We start from the raw sequence: 22,721 nt of genomic DNA, 5'->3' as shown, positions 1-22,721 counted from the left end.
TCCATACTACACACTTCACTGAAGGGCCTCCTCCACTGAAGCTTAATAATACAGTAACTGTGCAATTAGGCTTGTCAGGCTGTCGTCTAACGAAGAGCAGATGCAAGATATGAGTTTATGAAAAGCACAGACCCAAATCAATTAGAATAATTCAATTGTAAACTATTTTGGCCCGTTGTGAACGTGTTGCTGCTTTAACTTAAAGTGACAGTCCGTATTATTTTGTTTCTAAACTGAAAGCCGAAGCAGATAAAGAGAACGGATAAAAAATCGTGTTTAATGGTACCAGTGTGCTGAAACGACCATCCCTGCTAGGACTAATACAGTATATTCATTTGTAGAACAGGGGTCTCGGGTCACTTTTCACGGGAGTTCTTCTGGCCACGTCACGCGTCTTGAAGTACTTACGTCACACGTACAGCCTATGAAAGAGGATCCAACTCAGTTTTACTGAACGCGAGCGGCTGGTGGAGCAATGGAGACTTCAGAAGGGGAAACTCAGACCTCAGTAGCTCATTCACTCATAGTTAAAAAAAAATATGTGTAGCTGAAGTTTGAAGTTGTAGTGTGAAGTTTCTGATCTCTCTCTCTCTCTCTCTTTCTCTGACTGAACATTACCTGGAATCGAATTCATCCGCTCTGAAAGGAGACGGCATTACACCCGCCCAGTTTAAAATTCAGACTCTACCGCATGCTCAGTGCAGTCAACCGCTCTCACCAGAGAGGGCCCTAAATTCCCAAAATCCCAAAACTTACATCAGGCATCAGCTTTAATAATTATTTAAAGCTCATTTAGTTCATTTTGGTTAAAAAGTGTAAAGGTGTGGAAGAAAACTGCAATTGCAAGCTTTGGTAAGATCCCTGTATTCAGCAAATGTTCTGTATTCAATGTTTTTTTTTTTAATATTTATAATTTTGTCTCATTTTCCCTCCCTTTTTTTATAGGGCGATTGTCCCACCCATGCTAGTCAGCAGGGACTATATCGCCCATCACTAGTGATGCCACAAAACATGTGATGGCAGCCATCACCTCTTTTTTTTAAAAAACTGATGCTAAGTAAGCATTGCAGTTAGTAGTGAATAGCCAGCGCACTCGGAGGAAAGCACAGCGACTCGTTCCAAAACATCAGCTCACAGATTCCTTGTGCTGACTGACATCACCTCAGGAGCGATTAAGGGAAAGAGCACCCACCCAAAAAGAGCAAGTTCAAAAGGGGCTCCTGCAGCTAATGGTAATCTGCATGACTGGGATTCGAACCAATGATCTCCCGAGCATAATGGCAGTGATTTAGACCGCAGTGATTTTTGACCAATCAGAGAAGACAGCATGCTTGTGTGGTTTGTTGGGCCGCATTTTGGTCTGTTTAGGTTTGTGCCTGTGTGAAAACCAGCCAAACTAAGAAAAACTTCTTATAAAAGTGCGTTCTAATATGAAACATTTAAAAACAGTCTTTTATAGATTTTTTTTACAGCTATATTTGTCAGACAAAAAAATCAGCTTAATAGGAAAAGGAAGAAAAGTCAATGAAACAAGATTTTTTTTATTATTTTTATAATATAATTATTAGTATTTTTATAATAATTAATAATATATATATTTTTTACATTTTATTTATTTCTTTATATTTTGGTCAGTCAATCTTGACAACTGTTCGCAATATAAATTAACCACACTTCATAATACTCTTTCATAGTTAACTATGCATGAACTAATTAATAGTGCTGAATTAACACCTAAACCCTCATCTATTAACTATCAGGGAGTACTGAGTAGTAAAATTACAGTTGCAAAAAAAGTATGTGAAGTCACAACAATAGACAAACAATATTAGACAAAAACCTGCTAATTATGAAACAGTGTTGTACCAAAACACGTTGTCTAAATGATTCAAGGTATGTCAAAAAGCAATGTTTTATGTATTAAAAGTTCAAAATGTGAAACTTTTTCAATTGAAATATGTAAAGGTGTGTGTGAGGGAGTGAACAGCGCAGTGGAGTGTACAGTATTTGTCGTGGACAATAAGGCGAGAGGTGGATTAATGGGAGAAACACTCCTGCTCGTCTGATTGAATTTCTCCGTGCTGAAGCTGAGCTGATGTTATTATGGTGGGATCTGCTGGATGGGATAATTCAGGCATGGAGAGAAAGCTTACACCTGCTCCACAGAATTAATCTGCAGCCGTAATGAACATTTAGACCTGTCAAACACAGCAGATCACCGCTCCCTCAACCTGCACGTCCTCTTAATTCCGCCTGAGAGCCTCCGCACACACACACACACACACACACACACCTGCGCTCAGGAGCGAGAGGAAGAGAGCTGCGGCGAGAGAGCCGGTAAAATAAAGATACTAACAGAATCAGAATCCACCTGAACTCCCCTCTCTGCTCTCTTCAGTCTCCTCCTAATAATCACAGGCTTATGTTCCCAACAGTAAAAAAGAGAGAGTAAGAAGTAAGGGGGAGGACAAAGAGGGAAAGAGAGACAGAGAATGAATGTAGGAGAGAGAAGGTCAGGTAAAAAAGAGGGAGGAAAGGAGAAAGAAAGAGAAAGAAAAATAGTAACTGAGAGAGTGTAGGGGACAAGAGGTGGCGAAAGAGGTAAGAAAAAGAGACAGAGAAAAAAAAGAGAGAGTAACAGAGAGGGTGAGGAAAAAAGGAGGGAAGAGGAGGAGGGAAAAGAGGGAAAGAGAATGAATGTAGGAGAGAAAGGGTTGGGGCAAAACAAGAGGCAAAGGAAAAGAGAGACAGAGAAAGAAAGAGAGAGTAACTTAGAGAGGGTGGGGAAAAAAGTAGGGGAAAAGAGGTGAGAAAGAAAGGCAGAAAGAGTAACAGAGAGGGTGGGAAAAAAGAAGAGGAAACAGAGGGAAAACAGAGACAGAAAGAAAGAGAGTGACTGAGAGAGGGTGAGGGAGGGTGAGGGAAAAGAGAAAAAGGGAGACAAGAAGAAGGAGAGAGTAAGAGGAAAGGAGTAGGGAGAGAAAAGAAAAAAGGGAGGGAAAAGAGAGAGTAACTAAAAGGGCAAGAAAAGGGAGGAGGGAAAAGAGACAAAAAATAGAGAGCACCTGAGAGAGGGGGAAAAAGGAGGCAAAAAGAGGGAAAAGAGAGACAGAGAAAGAAAGAGAGACTAACTGAGAGAGGGGGGGGGAATACGTGAGAAAGAGAGACAGAGACACAGAGTAACAGAGAGGGTGGGAATTAAAGGAGGGGGAAAAGAAAGAAAGAAAGAAAGAAAGAAAGAAAGAAAGAAAGAAGCTGGGGAAAAGAGGAAAGAAAAGAGAGGCAGGAAGAGAACAAAGTAAGACAGAATGGGTAGGGAAAGGGAGGGAAAAAGGGACAGAAAGAAAGAGAGAGAGTAACTGAAATAATGTGAAATGGGAGGAGAGCAAAGAGACAGAAAAAAGAAAGTACAGGAGAGAGGGTAGGGAAAAAGAGGAGGGAAAAGAGAAAGAAAGAGAAAATGAGGAAGGTAGGAAAAAGAGGGAAAGAAAGACAGAGAAAGAAGGTAGGAGAGAGACGGTGGGGGAAAAAGGAGGAAAAAGAGGGAAAGAGAGAGTGATGAAGAAGGAGAGACTAACTGAGAGCGTGGTAAAAAGAGGGAAAACAGAGAGAAAGAGAGAGAGTTATAAAGAGAGAGTAAGAGGGAAGCAGTAAGAAAAAGAGGAGGGGAAAAGAAAGTGAAAAAGAAAGTCAAAATAAATAAAAAGGCGTAACTCAGAAGGTGGGAAAAAAGGAGGGAAAATCAGACAGAAAGAAAGAGAGAAACCCTACGTTGTAGCCTGACATGCACCTCCCCAGAAATGTGACATCAGCTGCTGTGATTGGTCTGTTGAGCCTCGTGTTCCCGCCCACTCATTCCTGCCTTTGGGGTTAATAGTGCAGAGTGATGCAGAGGAGCAAAAGCACCAACACTTAAAACAAACTCAAATAAACATCCTATTGGTCCAGTGTTTCCTGCATTCAGGGGATTGGGACGAGGCCACTGAATCCTGGTATCAAGTGAACTCAAAACTTACTTTTATTTTTAATAAAATCCATTAAACTTAAATCAAATCTAAACACATGAGTAGCACTGTAGCATCTTTTCACTAGACCTTTTTACCTAAAGAGTCCCTGTAAATGTAACCAGCAGAGCTAATCAATTTTATTGGCTCAGCTGGGTTTTCTGAGCAGGGCGTGTCAGGATGTGGGGGCGGGGCCACAGTTCCCTCACCCCGCCCTTCAACACTATATATTAGATGGGTCGTCCACAAATATTAAGATGAGTGTGGTAAGAATGGCATAAATACATCTATTAACATAGATGTGTATGCAGTAGAAAATGAGGTAACACTTTCTATGAATGTCATCTTTATTAGACTCTATAACTACATTCATAATATATTATAATGCATTCATAAGGCATTATAAACATGGCTATAAATGTTTATAAAAATGCATAACCCACTATAGCCATGTTTATTAAGCATTATGACTTGTGATCATAATACATTTTAAGCTATGCTTATGATATACATGTTAAAATACTTTATATCTATCATTAATAATCCAGTCCCACAATGAAAGTCTGTCACTTTACTTAGAGAGCGCAAAGACCTGTTATAATACATTATAATTGACTATAACTAATATTATATTCAAGACAAGTATAATTCATGAGTGGTTAAAAAATATATTTATAGGATTATTGAGGGTGTGTTTATAAGCTTTTTTAGTCATGATACAGTCTGCAAGCCGGGACTGAGTTTCTTGGTATTGACGTATAACATGTTATAAACACAGCTAATAATGCATTATAATCACAGTTCATGATGCATAATAAATATGTCTAAGATAAATTATATAGTTTTATAAATATGTATAGCCATGTTTATAATGCCTTATGAATGCATTATAATGTGTTATAAATATGTTTATAGAGTGTTATAGAGATGACATTCATAGAAAGTGTTACCGAAAATGATAGAGATCCAAGATAGATAGATAGATAGATAGATAGATAGATAGATAGAGGGGGAGACAGACAGAAAGTGAAAAAAAAACACTTTAAATTACACTGACCATCATCACGGTCAGAGATGACCCCTATACCACTGACCACCCCCACATCCTCCATCACTAAGAGACAATTCTCTCTCTCTCTCCTGAGGGTGTGTGTGTGAATGCAGGGTGTGTGTGTGAATGCAGGGTGAGGTGGGGGGGGTTGTCAGGGTGAGAGTGATGAGGCTGTATGCTAAAGACAGTTAGCGGATGTTAGCTTCCCACTGCGAGTATTTCTCCAGGTCGAATGGGAAGCGTTCAACTAATCATCAGCGCCGGGGAGAGAGCAGCTGCAGCCGCCACCGAGCCGATCACTCTCACAGACCGCTCACCGCGCTCACCGCACACACACACACACACACACACACACACACAAATCTGCTGTAGCTCCGGGGAGAGAGCACAGCCTGAGTAGTGTTTACGTACACGATATGAGACACAAACACACAAAAAGAGAGAAAAAGAGAGGGAGAGAGAGATGAGATGAAACTGAGTGATACAGAGTGAATGATACAGAGTGAGACAGCCAGACAGAGATAAACAGCAACAGGGTGACACAAACTAAGCAAGACAAAGAGAGTGAGACAGAATAGCAGAAAGTGAGATAAACTGAGTGAGTGAGACACAGAGACAGACAGCGTGAGACACAGAGAGAGTGAGATACAATGAGAGTGAGACACAGAGAAACTCTGACCAAGAGACTGAGAAAAAGAGAAAAGGAGTGAGACAGAGAGAGAAAGAGAGGTAGAGAAAAAGGGAGAGTGAGCTAGAGAGGCAGAGAGAGACAGCAACAGAGTGCCAAAAAAGAATGAGCAAGACAAAGAGCGTAAGACAGAGAGGCAGAGAGAGACAGCAACAGTGATAAAAAAGAATGAGCAAGACAATGACAGTGAGACACGATGAGACAGACAGAAAAAGAGAAATACACAAAGAGACAGTAAGACAGAGACAAGAGAGAAAAAGAATGAGCAAGGCAAAGAGAGTGAGACAGAGAGGCGGTGAGAGACAGCATCAGAGTGACAAAAAGAATGAGCAAGGCAAAGGTAGTGAGATGGAGAGGCAGCAAAGAGTAGAGTAGACAAAGAGAGTAAGATACAATGACAGTGAGACACAATGATACAGACAGAAAAAGAGAAATACACAAAGAGACAGTAAGACAGAGACAAGAGAGAAAAAGAATGAGTGAGCAAGAGACTGACAAAAAGAGAAAAGGAATGAAAGAAAGAGATGAGACAGTAAAACTGAGTGATATGGAGAAAAAGGAGAGCAAGACAGAATTACAAAAAGAATGAGCGAGACAAAGAGCGTGCAGACAATGAGATAAACTGAGTGAGTGAGACACAGAAACAGACAGTGTGAGACACAGAGAGAGTAAGATACGATGAGAGCTATATGCAGAGAAACAGACAGTAAAAAAATACACAAGGAGACAGTGAAACAGAGACAAGAGAGAAAGAATGAGTGACCAAGAAGAAACTGACAGAAAGAGAAAACGAGTGAAAGAGAAAAAGAGAGAAATGAAACAGAGTGAAACTGAGTGATAGGGAGAGAAAAAAGGAGAGTGAGCCAGAGAGTGACAGCAACAGACTAACAAAAAGAGTGAGCAAGACAAAGAGAGTGAGACAGAGTGACAAACAATGAGATAAACTAAGTAAATGAGACACAGAGACAAAAATCTAACTTTTTGGTCTTAATTCCACTCACTGTGTTTGGAGGTCGCAGAATGATGAGTACCATCCCCAAAACACCATCCCTACTGTGAAGCATGGGGGTGGATGCTTTAGGGGTGTTTTTTTCTGCACATGGGATAGGAGTACGACTGCACCGTATTACGGAGAGGATGACTGGGGCCATGTTTTGAGAGATTTTGGGGAACAACCTCCTTCCCTCAGTTAGAGCATTGAAGATGGGTCACGGCTGGGTCTTCCAACGTGACAATGACCCAAAACACACAGCCAGGATAGATAACCAAGGAGTGGCTCTGTAAGACGCATATTACAGTTCTGTCTCCAGAACTAAACGTTGTGTTTCTCAGCGACAGCCCAGAAACCTGGCTGATCTGGGGAAGATCTGTGTGGAGAAATGGGCCAAAATCTCTGCTGCAGTGTGTTAAAACCTGGTGAAAAACTACAGGAAACGTTTGACCTCTGTAATTGCAAGCAAAGGCTACTGTACCAAATATTTACATTGATTTTTCACAGGTGTTTAAATACTTATTTGCAGCAGTAATGCATAAATAAATTATTAAAAAAAAAAACATACATTGTGATTTCACAGTGTGTTCAAATAATTTTTTTCCTCACTGCATGTTTTTGTCATTTTCTCTTGATACCTTCCTTACAGGCTCATAAGCGAGTGGAACAGAGTGAAACAGAAAGAGAGACAAGGTAGAAAGAGAGAGACCAAAAAAAGAGAGAGAGAGAGAGAGGGCAACTGAGAGTGATGAAAGAAGGAGAGAGACAATAATAGCTATAACATATGAGTGAGAGTCAATAAGGAAGAAAAAGAGAGAAACTGATCAAATCTGAGTGAAAGAATAATAAAAAAAACTTTTTAAAAGTGTGCGAGAGGACAAGAGAAGCATAAAATAGAGAGAAAAAAACCCCGAAAGAACAGTAAAAAGAGATAGAGAGACAGAGAAAGAGAGAGAGATCAATGTATTTACACGTTTCATTTGCGGTGAGCTGGTAGAGGCTCATTAATTTAACACAGCTCCCCACCTTCTGTCCCTCTGCTGCCCAAACCTTCCCTCCACCCTCACACACACAGCCCGCCCACTGCGCCCGCAATTACAGTACCCATTACACCCAGAGCACCCACACTGCTCCACACTGCTCCCCAGACACCATATGCTGCACCACGGGATAACACCACTCCATCACAAAGTGCAGGAACAGAACTTAGCACAGAGTCAAGGTATGATTGTGTGTGTGTGTGTGTTAGGACTATGTTTGTAAGTGATGGCAGTATGAGGTGATGGTGACACTCACAATCAGACACGCCTAACAAGGGCAGTGAATTCAGTCCCAGCTGAGTTTTAGGCCTGTAATCAACCAATCAGAGCGCTCGGTTCATTACTCCAAAACCGCAACTTTACAGGAGAGAGAAAAAAAAAACCTTGTGAACTTTCAGTGGAAGTCAATGTAAAAAGAGTTTTTTTTTTTTTTAAGTACTTTTGAAGTATTTCTGTTGGTCTGCTCACCAAGAAAGCTTGGCACAGCATAAGGGACAGTTTGTCTGTTCAAATTGTACTAATGTACTAAACTAAAAATGGACAAAAATGGAGATAAGTGTTTTTTTTTTTATTGGACAGCGACGATATGCTTCTATGAGCCATTTGAACGGCTCCCTTATTGTGATGTCGCAATAAGTACCACCCTGCCACCACCCCTCACCTGTCAAAGCCTCACCCACTAGATCAGTTGAGGAAATCTGCCATTTCAGTCATTTTGGTTGAGAACCTCAGACAGTGCACAGCAGAATTAGCCAGCAGACTTCGTCTGAGGGAGGGATCTGTGTCTACTGTCTGTGACAAGTATGCAAGTTCCTTCAAAAAAATTATAGTTTTGTGCCTCTCTCACAATTAAGTATGAACTAGCGTGTTTGTATTATGCCATTTAGCACAATCTGTAACACTCAGACCAGGTAGTTGGAGGCAAAAGCAGACATGATTTAATAGGCAAAAATCTTAAGGCAGAATTCTTAGTAAAAAAAAAAACAGGAAAAGAGACAGAAAACCAGGAATGCATTTCTGGCAAAGAAGCAGAGACAGAGTCCAGGTATATATAGAGCTACTAATCAGGAAGAGATTCAGTTCAGGTGTGAGTGAGGGCGGAGTCAGCCTCAATAGCCTCAAAAGGCTGATCTCTGATCTGTGGAACGGTGGTTGGGTGTGACACAAGCTAACACTTACATGGGGTAAATGCTCAGTGTAGAAGTCCATAGTCCTATTCTGTGTAAAAAAGGGTATAATATTTTCCATTTCAAGCAACACAATCAACTGATAATGTTAAATTCTAAACTGAAAAAAGTATGTGTGCAAATTTTTATATACTCTCACTAACTAAACCTTCTGTCACTTAGCCTGAGGACCAGGCCGCTGCCATGCTGAACTTGCTGATCTGAGCAACAAGAAAGGTTAGGAAGTTCTGGTCTAGCAGGAAAAAAAAAACAGTAGGAAACGTTTTTATATATTAAAAAAGTTTATTTATACACAACCTAATTATTAACCATTAAAAACTAATTGTAAACCATTTATAAACCCTTTATAAAGGTAGTCTTATTTTAAAGTGGTACCCAATTGTCTATAAAAATGGTCAAATCGCAGTGAACAGTTGAACCTCATAGTCTAAAACCAATGTAGCCTGTTTGGAACTCACCAACCATGTTCTTGGCTGATGGGCTGCTTCTGGGCTAAGGCTAAAAATGTGTTAATTCGTTTAACCCCGTTTAGTTGTAACCCCCATCTCCCCCTGAATGTTCTGGAATCCCTGGCTCTGAGTCTGATCTCTGAGGGTGAAATTCTGATTCAGCCACTCTCCACCTCACCATTGTTTGTGAGGAACGTGCGGTTTTTAGCCCCCCCCCCCTCGAGCAGGCAAAAATCTCATCCCTTTGGTCACGGTCAATCTTTCCAGTGAACAGTCAGTTAAGGGAGGTGGCGTGTTCCCTCTGCCCGAGTTCAATGATAAAGAAGCTCATCCTCCTGACAAATTCTGCGCTAATGCTAACGGGATTGATGAGGGACGCAAGCACTGACTTTGTATAAGTCCATTTCAGCTGCTGCCCCTTTGCTGCATTATGGAATTAAATAGGACACATAAGTCCAGTCTGCTGGGGAGGGGGTGGATCTGGAACTGTCAAAACAAGTATACTGGTGTTGACCTTCTCTGTCATCTGTTAATGTAGAACGTTCTCAAATCCACAGTCTTAGAACAAAGATATAAGAATAAGATGACGCGGTTTCATTAACTGAATGTTTGAAAAAAAAAGTTAAAGAAAGTTTAATGTTACTTAGGACCATCTAGCATTCCGTCCATAATGTAAGCAGTCTAAAAGTGTCTTCTCATTGGCCAACAACTGGACATTAGTGGGCCTCTTGATAGGACACACTTATCATTGGATGTTCTACAAAGGTTGGACAATGAAACTGAAACACCTGTCATTTTAGTGTGGGAGGTTTCATGGCTAAATTGGAGCAGCCTGGTGGCCAATCTTCATTAATTGCTCATTGCACCAGTAAGAGCAGAGTGTGAAGGTTCAATTAGCAGGGTAAGAGAACAGTTTTACTCAAAATATTGCAATGCACACACCATTGTGGGTGACACACCAGAGTTTAAAAGAGGACAAATTGTTAGTGCACGTCTTGCTGGCGCATCTGTGACCAAGACAGCAAGTCTTTGTGATGTATCAAGAGCCACGGTATCCAGGGTAATGTCAGCATACCACCAAGAAGAACCAACCACATCCAACAGGATTAACTGTGGACGCAAGAGGAAGCCATCTGAAAGGGATGTTTGGGTGCTAATTAGCATCTAACCCTTATCAACGATGGGAAGAGGTTCACCAATCTGTGAAAAACTACAATAAAAATTAATAGTTAAATAATTCAATGTTCTGGGGTGCTGTTAACTTGTGGTTTCTGAGGCTGGTAACTCCTGTGCAACAGAGGTAACTCCTGGTCTTCCTTTCTCCTCCTGTGAACCCAAAAGTCTGTGTAAAGTAGTTCCTTACAGCACTTTCTCATCAGTTTCTCACTTTAACTCTTTATGAAGTTTCTAAGTACATCCTCAGAGCATCTCTACAGGACAGTGTGTGAATGTGTGTGTTTTGAGCTCATTTATAGATCCTTTAAAAACTGTGCATCTACATCTACCTTGCATCTACAGCTCTGTTCAAACTATAATTTAATCATTCAAATGTTTTATGACCTGATTTCTAGAACATCTAGAACATTTTTTTATGTAAAATATTAATGGTCACATACCTACAATAAAAATATACATTACATCATATATCGTCACTGTCCAATGAAAAACACTTATCTCCATTTTTGCCGATTTTTAGTTTACTAGATAATTTGAACCTTACACTGTGCCAAAATTTCTTGATGAACCGACCAATAGAAACTCTTCAAAGTTACCTGAAATAAATTCTTTTTACATTGACTTTCATTGAAAGTTTACAAGGTTTTTTTTTTCTCTCTCTATGCTTTAATATGGACTGTGCCTTCCGCCAAAAAGTCGTTCCACCACAACTGTCACAGAACTGAAACTTCACTACAAAACGGTGTGTGTTTCATACAGAATAACACATGAACGTTAGCTTGAAATCAAAATTGGGAATAAGCGTAGGTGGTAAAGTTAGGAGCGTGAAATAACGCTAATACTCCCCTCTCCTGCTCCGTGGAGTTGTCTTCAGGTGAACGCTGTGCATTTTTGAGCATTTCTGCTTGTTTTGATGGGTGGTATTGGTTTTAGCTAGCTGGCTGGACTGTGGTTAGGTTAGCATAGCTTGCTTTAGATCAGCATTAACTTAACCTAGCCTGGCCTGGCTGGTTAAGTTACCGTTCTGGCTGTCAGACGGCATTAGCCGAGCGATTTTCCTTCCCATTTTCCACAAAAGACGAGCCAGCGCTGCGGGCTGCGGGCGAGCGTGCCGTGGCTGAGCGCTAGCCTGTGCTAAGCTAACGCTGCTGCGGGTGTCCTGTGTGTATAAGGCGTTACTCGGCAACGCGTCGGCAGAGTGATACAAGTTTAGTGTGAGAAGGCTGTGATGTTATCACAAATATCATCACGGCTAGAACACTTCTCAACCAATCAGATTGTGAGGTCGGAACTAACTGTTGTATAATTCACATTCAAAACATTAAGAATATTACACAACTGGTTAATGAATGTTTAATTTTTTATTAAAAGTGTATAGTTAATAACATTTACACCCTTTACATTTTAGTCGACTAAACTGACTGTAGTTTTAGTCGGCTATGTTTTTGATATTTAGTTGACTATAACTAGACTAAAATGAAATGCTATTTTTGCTGTCAGAATTAACACTGGCAAAAAAATCACAGCTGCTGCAGAGTTATATTATTTTTGTTGGAGGGGGGGAGGGGTTGGGTGTTCGACACAGAAGTATAAATTGACCTTTACTAGTCACTCCTTGTGTAAAATAATATAGGAAACAATGTACAAATATTAATAAACAAAGCGTTTAGCCAGACATCCATCAACGCTGTTCAAAGCCTTCAGCCTCCATCACTTGGGTCAGCGTGGAGTGAAGCGGGGCCCGGCTGAGATGGACTTATTGAAAGTCGCGTGGCGCGGGGGCCCCAGGCAAAGCCGGCATTTTAATCCAATTGGCGTGGGCGCCAAAATGTGTAAAGTAATCTATGCATTAGCGCAGCTGGCAAACGCAGAGCCTCTGAAACTGCAGCTCAGCGTTTGGGTTTGTCTACGGCGTGATAAGCACACCACCACACCAGAGAGAGAGGCTTTAGCTGCTATTCTTCTCCTCCACAATCTCTCCGTGACTCTCTCTATCTTTCTTTCTCCCCCCTCTCTCTCTTTCTCTCTTTTTCCCCCCTCCGTTTATCGTCCCACCTGTCTCGCAGACCTATTAAAGATTAAGGTCACCCGAGGAGAAAAAAAAAAAAAGAAAAAATCTAGCCACAGTGCTTTAAACACTTTTAAAATTCATAAGTCAAGAGGCTTATGCTTTCTTAGCACAAGTCTTCATAACAATGAGAGTTTTTGATATTTTGTATAAGAATGGCTGACAGCAGGATTTCTCTCTCTCGCTCTCGCGCACACTCTCTCTTGCGCTCTGTCTTTCGCCCTATCAAAGTGAAATAGCGTGGCAGTTTGACAAGCCACACGCATGCACACTCACACACTGCTCTGAAGGGGTGATCTGATGGACACAAATCCCGTCCAATCACATCATACGGATATTTCCAGTCGTATTTCCAGCGATCGGAGCAAGGCATCAGGTCTCGCGCTCGACTCCAAACGCTCGGAAGAAAAGAATAAATAAATCTTTTATTAGCAGACAGAGAGAAAGAGGGACACAGAGCACCACAATCTCTTTCAAGGCCTGCCGTAATATACAGTATAAATAAATATATGACAAAAACACAAGAAAAAAAACACAAAATGCAGTTTTTAAAAATAAAATGTAATGTAAAAAAGTGTTTGCTTCCTAAAACATAATAATAACTAGTTAGTTGTCTTTTTTTATGTTTGTAGGCCACTATACCTAGGTATATAAGCAATGTTGACATATATTTGGAAAAATGTAACTGAAAGAAATAAAAATCCTGTACATAATGTTTTTGTCCTAAACCTTAAAATGTTGACCCTTATAGGCCTTATATGGAGACACTTCCCGTACTATTTAGTGGTTACATGACAACACTCAGTTAATTGAAAACAAGAATTTGGGAATCCCAGTCAAACGTTTCTACAGACAGTCCAGACAGAAACATGGGTCAGGTACAAACTCTTATTCATTTTTATGTTTAAAAGTAGTTTATTTACTTTTAAAATTGGGTCTTTCTGATCCTAAATGGCTAGAATCATTTTTAACCTTCCTGTCGTATTCGGATCAAATCTGACCGACAGCTAAAACTAAAAACATTCATGAATATTGTGTTTTACATCTGATTGCCTCAAGACCTTATGATTTCCTTCACACCATGTGTGTTTTATTTAATGTTTTTACACTGTGGTGTTCCCCCGTTCAAAAGTGACCGCCATAGGAAATGAATGGGAATCCAGACTTTATTTATCCATCAGATAGAAAACATCTCCATACACACCACCCCAACTCATCCACCCACATCAACCACACCTTCCAGACTAATCAATGTATCAAATCTCCACACAGACCCCATATATAGCATTCCTTTTACTCTGAGCACAATGAGTAGGTGACTGTGGTGGTTATTTTTTTAAAAGGGTCCAGGTTTTTGGACATGATGAAGAGAGGGCACTGAAATTGAACCAGTGATAGAGGAAGACAACACAGATTTTGATCCAGACTACGAGACTGACCAGTCAACAGATGGAGAAGAACAGGCAACCGAAGAGATATTCCAGTTCGAGAGTAGAAAACATCATAAAGTTGCTGCCAGGGCCAACACGGTCCAGCTTCAAACTCTTTTTACCAGAGTCCATAAAGGAAATTATACTGAAGATAAAAAACCTGAGGGGGAAGCCTGTGTCCACCAAGAAATCCACTAAGTAGTCCTTCAAGTCTACATAGGTCTGTTGATTTTAGCAGGAGTATTTACTGTATGTCTAATTTTAAAAATTCATATTAAACACTACTTTGAGACATTGTTCACAGTTAAACTTAAATGTTGAATAAAAATTTGGTGGTGAAAAATGTTGGGAACACTAAAGTAAGGGGCGGGTTGTGAACACGACAGGAGGGTTAAGCGTTAAAATAAACTACTCTCCCCATATGAGGATTTTTGCGTGAGGTAGTTCCTAGACAGAATGAAGAATGAAGATAAACAAGATAAAAGTTGGAGATTTTTGTTATATAATAAACTCTGTGATGTAATATGTCTAAAGCTATTCATAAGCTTTTTAACACCTGTGAGGGAGCAATAACTCTAGTTATACTGCAGCAAATGCAGTACTGTAGGACTGTAAGATAAGACACAAGGCCTAAATTAAGTTAGGATTTTCCTGTGTGAAACACATCAGTGGGAAAATTGGTCAGATTTGCACTTTTTTTTTAATGTTTTTGTAAGACGGCCCCAGATGTTTCAAGTTGTGCTTCTCCTTTATAGCTGAAATTGGATTGATTTACAAATTGCAAGGTTTCCCTTCTCAAGCGTGGAACAGTTGTGGCCTAGTTTTCCGCCTGCATGGAGCTCAAACCCCCCCCCCCCCTCCACACACACACAAACACACACACACCCATGTGTCAGGGTTCTAGGCTACTGCTCCTCAGCCCAGCCTGCCGCGTCTTTATGAAGAAGAGGAGCATATGTAAGTTAATGGGCCGTAATGGAGTGTTTATCCAGGAGAAACCTCAGGTTAAACGAGAGCTGGAGATCAGGGTTTATCCGACCGCACGCTGGCTTCATTAAGGAGCACATCTGGACGTGCAGACGGATGGGCCGAGAGGAGATTCTGCACAGCCGTGACACGCTCTTGGTCTGACAGAGGCACGCGTCCATATGCCGCACCCGTCTGACAGGAGATTTGTTGGGCCTGGACTGGATTTCTTTGTTCACGTTGTTGGACTTGTTGCGCGATGTTTTGTATGTACAGGGGTTGGACAATGAAACTGAAACACCTGTCATTTTAGTGTGGGGGGTTTCATGGCTAAATTGAAGCAGCCTGGTGGCCAATCTTCATTAATTGCACATTGCAGCAGTAAGAGCAGAGTGTGAAGGTTCAATTAGCAGGGTAAGAGTACAGTTTGGCTAAAAAATATTGCAATGCACACAACATTATGGGTGACATACCAGAGTTCAAAAGAGGACAAATTGTTGGTGCACGTCTTGCTGTCGCATCTGTGACCAAGACAGCAAGTCTTTGTGATGCATCAAGAGCCACGGTATCCAGGGTAATGTCAACATACCACCAAGAAGGACCAACCACATCCAACAGGATTAACTGTGGACGCTGTAAGAGGAAGCTGTCTGAAAGGGATGTTCTGGTGTCAACACGGATAGTATCCAAAAAATCATAAAACCACGGCTGCCCAAATCACGACAGAATTCAACGTGCACCTCAACTCTCCTGCTTCCACCAGAACTGTCTGTAGGGACAATAAATTATTGTGGTTTAAAACCAGGTGTTTCAGTTTCATTGTCCAACCCCTGTGAGTAACATAGTGAGGAAATGGAAGATCACAGGCACAGTTCTAGTTAAGACCTGAAGTGGCAGAACAAGAAAAATCTCAGATAATCAGAGGAGAGGGATGGTGAAAACAGTCATGGTCATCCCACAGACCACAGATCAGCTCCAAAGACCTGCAACATCATCTTGCTGCAGATGGAGTCACTGTGCATCGTTCAGCTATTCAGAGCACTTTACACAAGTAGAGGCTGTGTGGGGGAGTAATTAATGCAGAAGAAATCTTTTCTGAGCACACGCCACAAACAGAGTCGCATCAGGAAAGCTAAAGCTAAAGCACATTTGGACAAAAGCCAGCTTTGGGCATTTTGGAATAAGGTGCTGTGGACTGATGAAATAAAATTATTTGGAGTTATTCCAAGACAACCACTTTAAATGCTCCCCACAGTAAAATTTGATGGGTGTTCCATCTTGCTGTGGGGCTGTGTGGTCAGTGCAGGTACTGGGAATCTTGTTAAAGTTGAGGGTCGCAAGGATTTCAGTCAATATCAGCAGATTCTTGAAAGCAATGTTTAAGATTCTGTGAGAAAGTTGAAGTTAAAGTGCCAGGGCTGGATACTTCAACAAGACAACGACTTAAACACTAAACACTGCTCAAAATCTACTAAAGCATTCATGTAGAGGAACAAGTACGACATGCTGGAATGATCATCTCAGATCATCTCAGTCCCCAGACTTAAATAATAATGAAAATCTGTGGTGTGATTTAATGAATCAGGCTGTTCATGCTCAGAAATGATCAAACCTGACTGATTTGAAGATGTTTTATAAAGAAGAATGATCCAAAATACCCTCAACCAGAAGCCAGACTCTCATTGGAAGCTGTAGGAAGCGTTTAGAGGCTGTAATTTCTGCAAAAGAAGGATTTATCTATTAAATATTGATGTAATGTTGATTTTTCTGTTGGGGTGCCCAAATTTATGCACCTGCCTAATTTAGTTTAAAAAATGATTGGACACTTTCTGTAAATCTAACTACAGAAGTATAAGGGTTTATAAAGAAAGGGCTTACAATGCCTTATAATATCTGTTCATAAGAGCATTGTACAATGTAGCATTGTAATGCACTATAACTCAGATTTGGTATGTTTTGGTTAAAATGCATTATAATATGCAGCTACGATTTCTCAAATTAAGCTTTTATATAAGTGCGTAACACATTATAAAGCCTTATTATATACAGTCATTACTGACTATAAGTGAAGTGAGTTTTTCATATGCTTTGTTTGAGAAATCATAGCTGCAGATTATAATGCATTATACCAAAATGGACCAACTTTGTGTTATAGTGCATTACAATACATTACATTGTACACTGTTCTTATGAACAGATCTTTGAGAGCATTATAAGCTATTTCATTATAAACCCTTACAGCTCTAGTTTATAATGTGTTATAATGCTGTAAGTGCTTATAAGCTATTATACAGGTTTATTACACTCATTATAAGGTATTATGCATGTCTCCATGAGAAAGTTGAAGTTAAAGTGCCAGGGCTGGAAACTTCAACAAGACAACAAGACAATAATCTATTATACAGGTTTATTACACTTATTATAAGGTATTATGCATGTCATATGATGCATTATGAATGCATGTATAATACATTATGAATACGGGGTTCATAGGAAGGCAATTTTAAATGTTTTTTTTTTAAGTGCCTTCATAAATTAAGTGATATAAGTCTACATAAAGATAATTTTAGTTTTTCTAATGCAAAAAAGAAGAAATAACAGAAATCTGCTTATTTATTGGAAAGTCTCATATAATTAAATGTTTATGGTGCTAGGCATCTGCTTAGCATAGCCTTTATCTGTTGATTGTTGAGGCAAAATGTACGGATTTTAGGATTTATAGTCATTTATAATGACAGTGAGCAAGCCATAGATCTACCAAGTTAAATAAGATCTAATTTCTAGGTTAAAATTCTTAGAGAGTTTGAATTGTTTGGGTAGTTTGAATGGTGCTCTTTTTATTCAGTTATGACATGTTTCTGCACACTGTCCTGCTGAGAATTTCAACCTGTCTGCATGACTCTACACAAACCACAAACTAAAGCAGAGTTTTTTTTTTTTTTTAACCCCAGACAGAAAAAAACAGCGTATCTCTACTCCTCAGAGTTTCCACTCTCTCTATGTACAGAAACAATCTTTCATATGATATAATATAAATTCACCCCGTAATGTCGAATGCTTACGTTTGGCCGTGTTTATCAATATTTAAACATTTCAGTCCTCGGCCAGCTGAAGAGGTGGAGCGTGTCCGTTCCAGCAGCTGTTAAAGCCACTAAGAGGGTATTTAGTGGCAGAGGAGGTCAGCGCTTTCATAGCTTTCATATTCAAACAGTCCGGCATGGAGGTATTTATGGAATATACAGAGGGGATGTTTATTATAGACTGTAAAGCATGGTGAGGGCCAGACTGTGGGGACCCTCAAGGCCTTTTCCAAAGAATGCTTATGGATTTCTGTGAATTCTAAAATTTGTCCTAAATTTTGCGAGCTGTTACATCTTTGACCGTATTTGGTCCAGACTTTCAGACCTTTCAGTTTGTATTGTGTAAAAAGTAACGCAAACCATTTTCTGGATCTACTGAAACAAGGTCTGGTTTGTATGAAGTGTGTTTCCAAAGCACTTTAATAAGATGTTTTGGACTTTTGGACCAATCATAAGATAGTTAAGACTATCTTAAGATTATCTTCACATATTAAACATCAGTAGAAGAAAAGGAACAGTGTTGTGTAGCTACTGTAACTGTATCTACTGTAACTGTAGATTAACCCTTATTTATAGACAGAAATTAAAGAAAACTAAGAGTAATCTGTTACACTCATTATCCTGTATAATGCATTTACATGTGCAAACTTTCATGCGAGCAAGAAGCCTGGAAAACATCTGGAAAAGCATCTTGCCGAAGCGACAACCTTCAACAAACCAATAAGTGTTCAATAACCACCACCTTCTAAATGTCTTAAGAATTTTACAAGCTTTGAATGTTAAAGTTTATGAACTAAAGTAGTAGATTAATGAAGTGTGTTCAAAAGCACTTTACTAGATGGTCTAGACTTTGGGACGAACTACCTGCGGATAGTTAATGCAGGTTACCTTCACCTATTAAACATCAGTAGAAGAAAAAAAAGGTGTTGTGTATCTACTGTAACTGTAGATTAACCCTTATTAATAGACAGAAATAAAAGAAATCGAAGGGGAATCTGTTACACTCACTCTGCTGTGTGATCCATGCAATTGGGAAGGTTCATGCGAGTCAGATTTTATCATCTTGCAGAAGCGACAACGTCTACCAAACAAGAAGTGTCTAGTAATTATTAAAATCTAAATGTATTTTACAAGCTTTAAATGTTAAATTTTATGTACTGAAGCAGTAGATTAGTACAGTGTGTTTAAAAGCTTTTTACTAGATGGTCTGGACTTTTGGAAAAATAGCAGAAAGTTAAGCCAGGTTATCTTTACATTTTCTGCCTAAGACAAGGAACATTGTTGTGTCAAAATCTGACTTCTCTTTCTGTGCATGTGAGTCATGCAGCAGTATGGTGGCAAATGCTTATGCTGGTGATTTTTCTGTATCTACTGTAACTGTAGATTAACCCTTATTTATAAACACAATTAAATGAAAATGTGCATCAGTTTAGTGCTAAGTTAGGAAATGCTTATACAAATTTTAAGCAGGTCTATAACAGGGGTGTCCAAACTTTTTTTGTTGGCGCCCAGAAGGAGAAATATATTTGAAGTCACGGGCCACACTCTGTAATAAAACAAATAATGAAATACACCACTTAAAATAATACTTTTTTCCTGATTATTTCATTTACACACCATTTTATTTGACTTACTATCATTATCTTTGACAGTGTTGTGTAAACTAAGATTTTTCAAATTGATGTTTAATTTCATGATGTCTCTTAATATTACACTCCTTAATTACGGCAACTTTTAGACTCTTTGGCCCGTTTTTCTGCTATAGAAATGCGCACCCTCTCCGCTTTTAGACTCTTTTGCCCCGTTTCTTTGCGCTAGAAATACGCACCCTCTCTGCTTTTAGACTTTTTGGCCTGTTTTCTGCGCTAGAAATGCACACTCTCTCCGCTTTTAGACTCTTTGGCCCGTTTTTCTGCGCTAGAAATATGCACCCTCTCTGCTTTTAGACTTTTTGGCCTGTTTTTCTGCGCTAGAAATGCACACTCTCTCTGCTTTTAGACTCTTTGGCCCGTTTTTCTGCACTAGAAATGCGCATTCCTCTGCTTTTAGACTCTTTGGCTCGTTTTTCTGCACTAGAAATGCGCACCCTCTTCGCTTTTAGACTCTTTGGCCCGATTCTATTTCTAAAATACGTCGTGGGCCGCTCCAAAAAAGGAAACGGGCCGCAAATGGCCCACGGGCCGTACTTTGGACACCCCTGCTCTAATGTCTGAGTCGCTGTGTTTCTTAATGCAGTGGGCAGGGCTAAGCTACTGTTTCATTAGCTGGTAAACTTGTTTAATTGGGGGGTTATGGTCTATTCTGATGGACAACAGGCCTCAATACTGTTATGTGCAACAAAGCATATATTAAAAAAGAAAATATGTGATGTCCATTGTAATGGACACAGGGTCTGAAAGGGTTGTATGAAATGTTAAAATATTATTGTTATATATTATTGTTTAACTGTGTAATGTAACAGAAACGTTACAGGTGTTTGTGGATTTTTTTTTTTTACAATTGATCTGATTATATTTGGTCTAAAAGTCCAAGCCATCCAATAAAACAGAGTTTTATATAGTTTTCACACTGTAAACAAACTCAACCATGGCTCAGTTTGATACATACTGAGACCACCTCCTTTGATCCATGGTCCAAGGCACCTTTCACACCTATTTTTATTATTAATTATTTATTTATTTTGGACTAAAAGCTAATGTTGTAAACAGTGAATACAGTTACTGTTAGCAACATAAGCACTTATGACTAAACTGTTTCTTTAAATATAAATATATAATTATTTTTCAGCAGATGCAGAATCGCAGTAATCAGATGCAGAAAGTGAGGCTTGTTAATGAAGCTGTAATTAACATATCGGTGAGACGGACAGGCAGGACAGTGAGGCTGTTCAACACGCACAGCGTGAGATGTGTCTCTCTCTGAACCTGTGCTAACGGCGCACTTCACCGTGCTATACACACACACACACACACACTCACGGCTTGTGCTGAGCGAGGGGACATGGTGTAATTGGCTGACCGTCTTGTTATCCTTTTGTTTAATGGCAGTTCTCCTGATTTGCATTTCGGAATATTTATAAAGGTAATCCCGGACTGGGCTGCGCTTTTTTCCAATTAGTAAACAAAATTACAGGGAAGGGGAGAAAGAGAGAGGCCCGGGCAAACGAGTGAGCATCGATACAGCTTTCACAAGTGAGTGAGAGGCCTGTATTTATAAAAACCTGCCTGTTCCATTACAGAGCTCAATCCAGCCTGAAGAACGAGGTGTAAAGGTGATTAAGTGTGTTAGAGGATTGTGTTTGAAGTGTTTCTGTTTCCCAAGCTCCACCCACCCACACACATACAGCTCTGGAAAAAATAAGAGAGCACTTCAGTTTCTGAATCAGTTTCTCTGATTTTGCTATTTATAGGTTTATGTTTGAGTAAAATGAACATTGTTGTTTTATTCTATAAACTACAGACAACATTTCTCCCAAATTCCAAAAAAAATATTGTCATTTAGAGCATTTATTTGCAGAAAATGAAAAAAAAAAATGGCTGAAATATCAAAAAAAGATGCAGAGCTTTCAGACCTCAAATAACGCAAAAAAAAAAAAAAAAACAAGTTCATATTCATAAAGTTCACAAATAATCAATATTTGGTGGAATAACCCTGGTTTTTAATCACAGTTTTCATGCATCTTGGCATGTTCTCCTCCACCAGTCTTACACACTGCTTTTAGATAACTTTATGCTTTACACTCCTGTTGCAAAATTCAAGCAGTTCAGATTCATTTGATGGCTTGTGAACATCCATCTTCCTCTTGATTACATTCCAGAGGTTTTCAATTTGGTAAAAGTGGTCTCTAATTTTATACCCCCACACTCACCATCAGTGTGTAGTCGTTTCCCCTGAAGCTACATTCACTTAGGCATGTATTTGTACGTTTGCACTGTATTATATTATATTGGGTAGCTATAAGTTCTCAGTGTTCTAGGCTGTAAGAGCAAGTTACTTTTTTTATTCTGTATTGCTGAGATGCTCACTCTTGCTCACTCTTGTTATGCTGGGTTATGCTGACAGATTTTAAAAAATGCTATAATTTAAATAACTTAATTTCTGTGCAAATCCTAAAGCAAAAAGAAATCGTAAGGTTACAGTTTTAAAGAGGAAAATAAATACATGTACAGATTTATAATGTGCAGGACCTTACTGTACACCTTTTTGTTTTACAGTGGAGATTTAAACATCAAATAAAAAGTTATTGTAATTCAGTTATATTCTATTAAATTATTTTTATTATCCTTCATTTGGGCATGGATATATGTTTGTATTGTATTGTATTGGGTAGTTAGATGTTATCTGTGTTATAGGCTGTGAGAGCAAGTTACCTTTTATGGCTGAATGATTTATCAGTTTTTAATTGAAATCGCAATTTGAATAGACGCATTTTTTTCAATCGCAGGAGCTGCAACTCAAATTAGCCAATAGTCTGCAAGTGTGTGTGTGTGTGTGTGTGTGTGTGTGTGAAGACACAGCCTGCTCTTCCAGGGACAGGTCACAACATAGCAGCATGTGTGCTGTGATAATAAATAAATAAAAAACTGTGACA

The sequence above is a fragment of the Astyanax mexicanus genome, chromosome 5, assembly GCF_023375975.1.
Source record: "Astyanax mexicanus isolate ESR-SI-001 chromosome 5, AstMex3_surface, whole genome shotgun sequence".
Taxonomy (NCBI): Eukaryota; Metazoa; Chordata; class Actinopteri; order Characiformes; family Acestrorhamphidae; genus Astyanax; species Astyanax mexicanus.
This window is presented reverse-complemented; position numbering follows the sequence as displayed.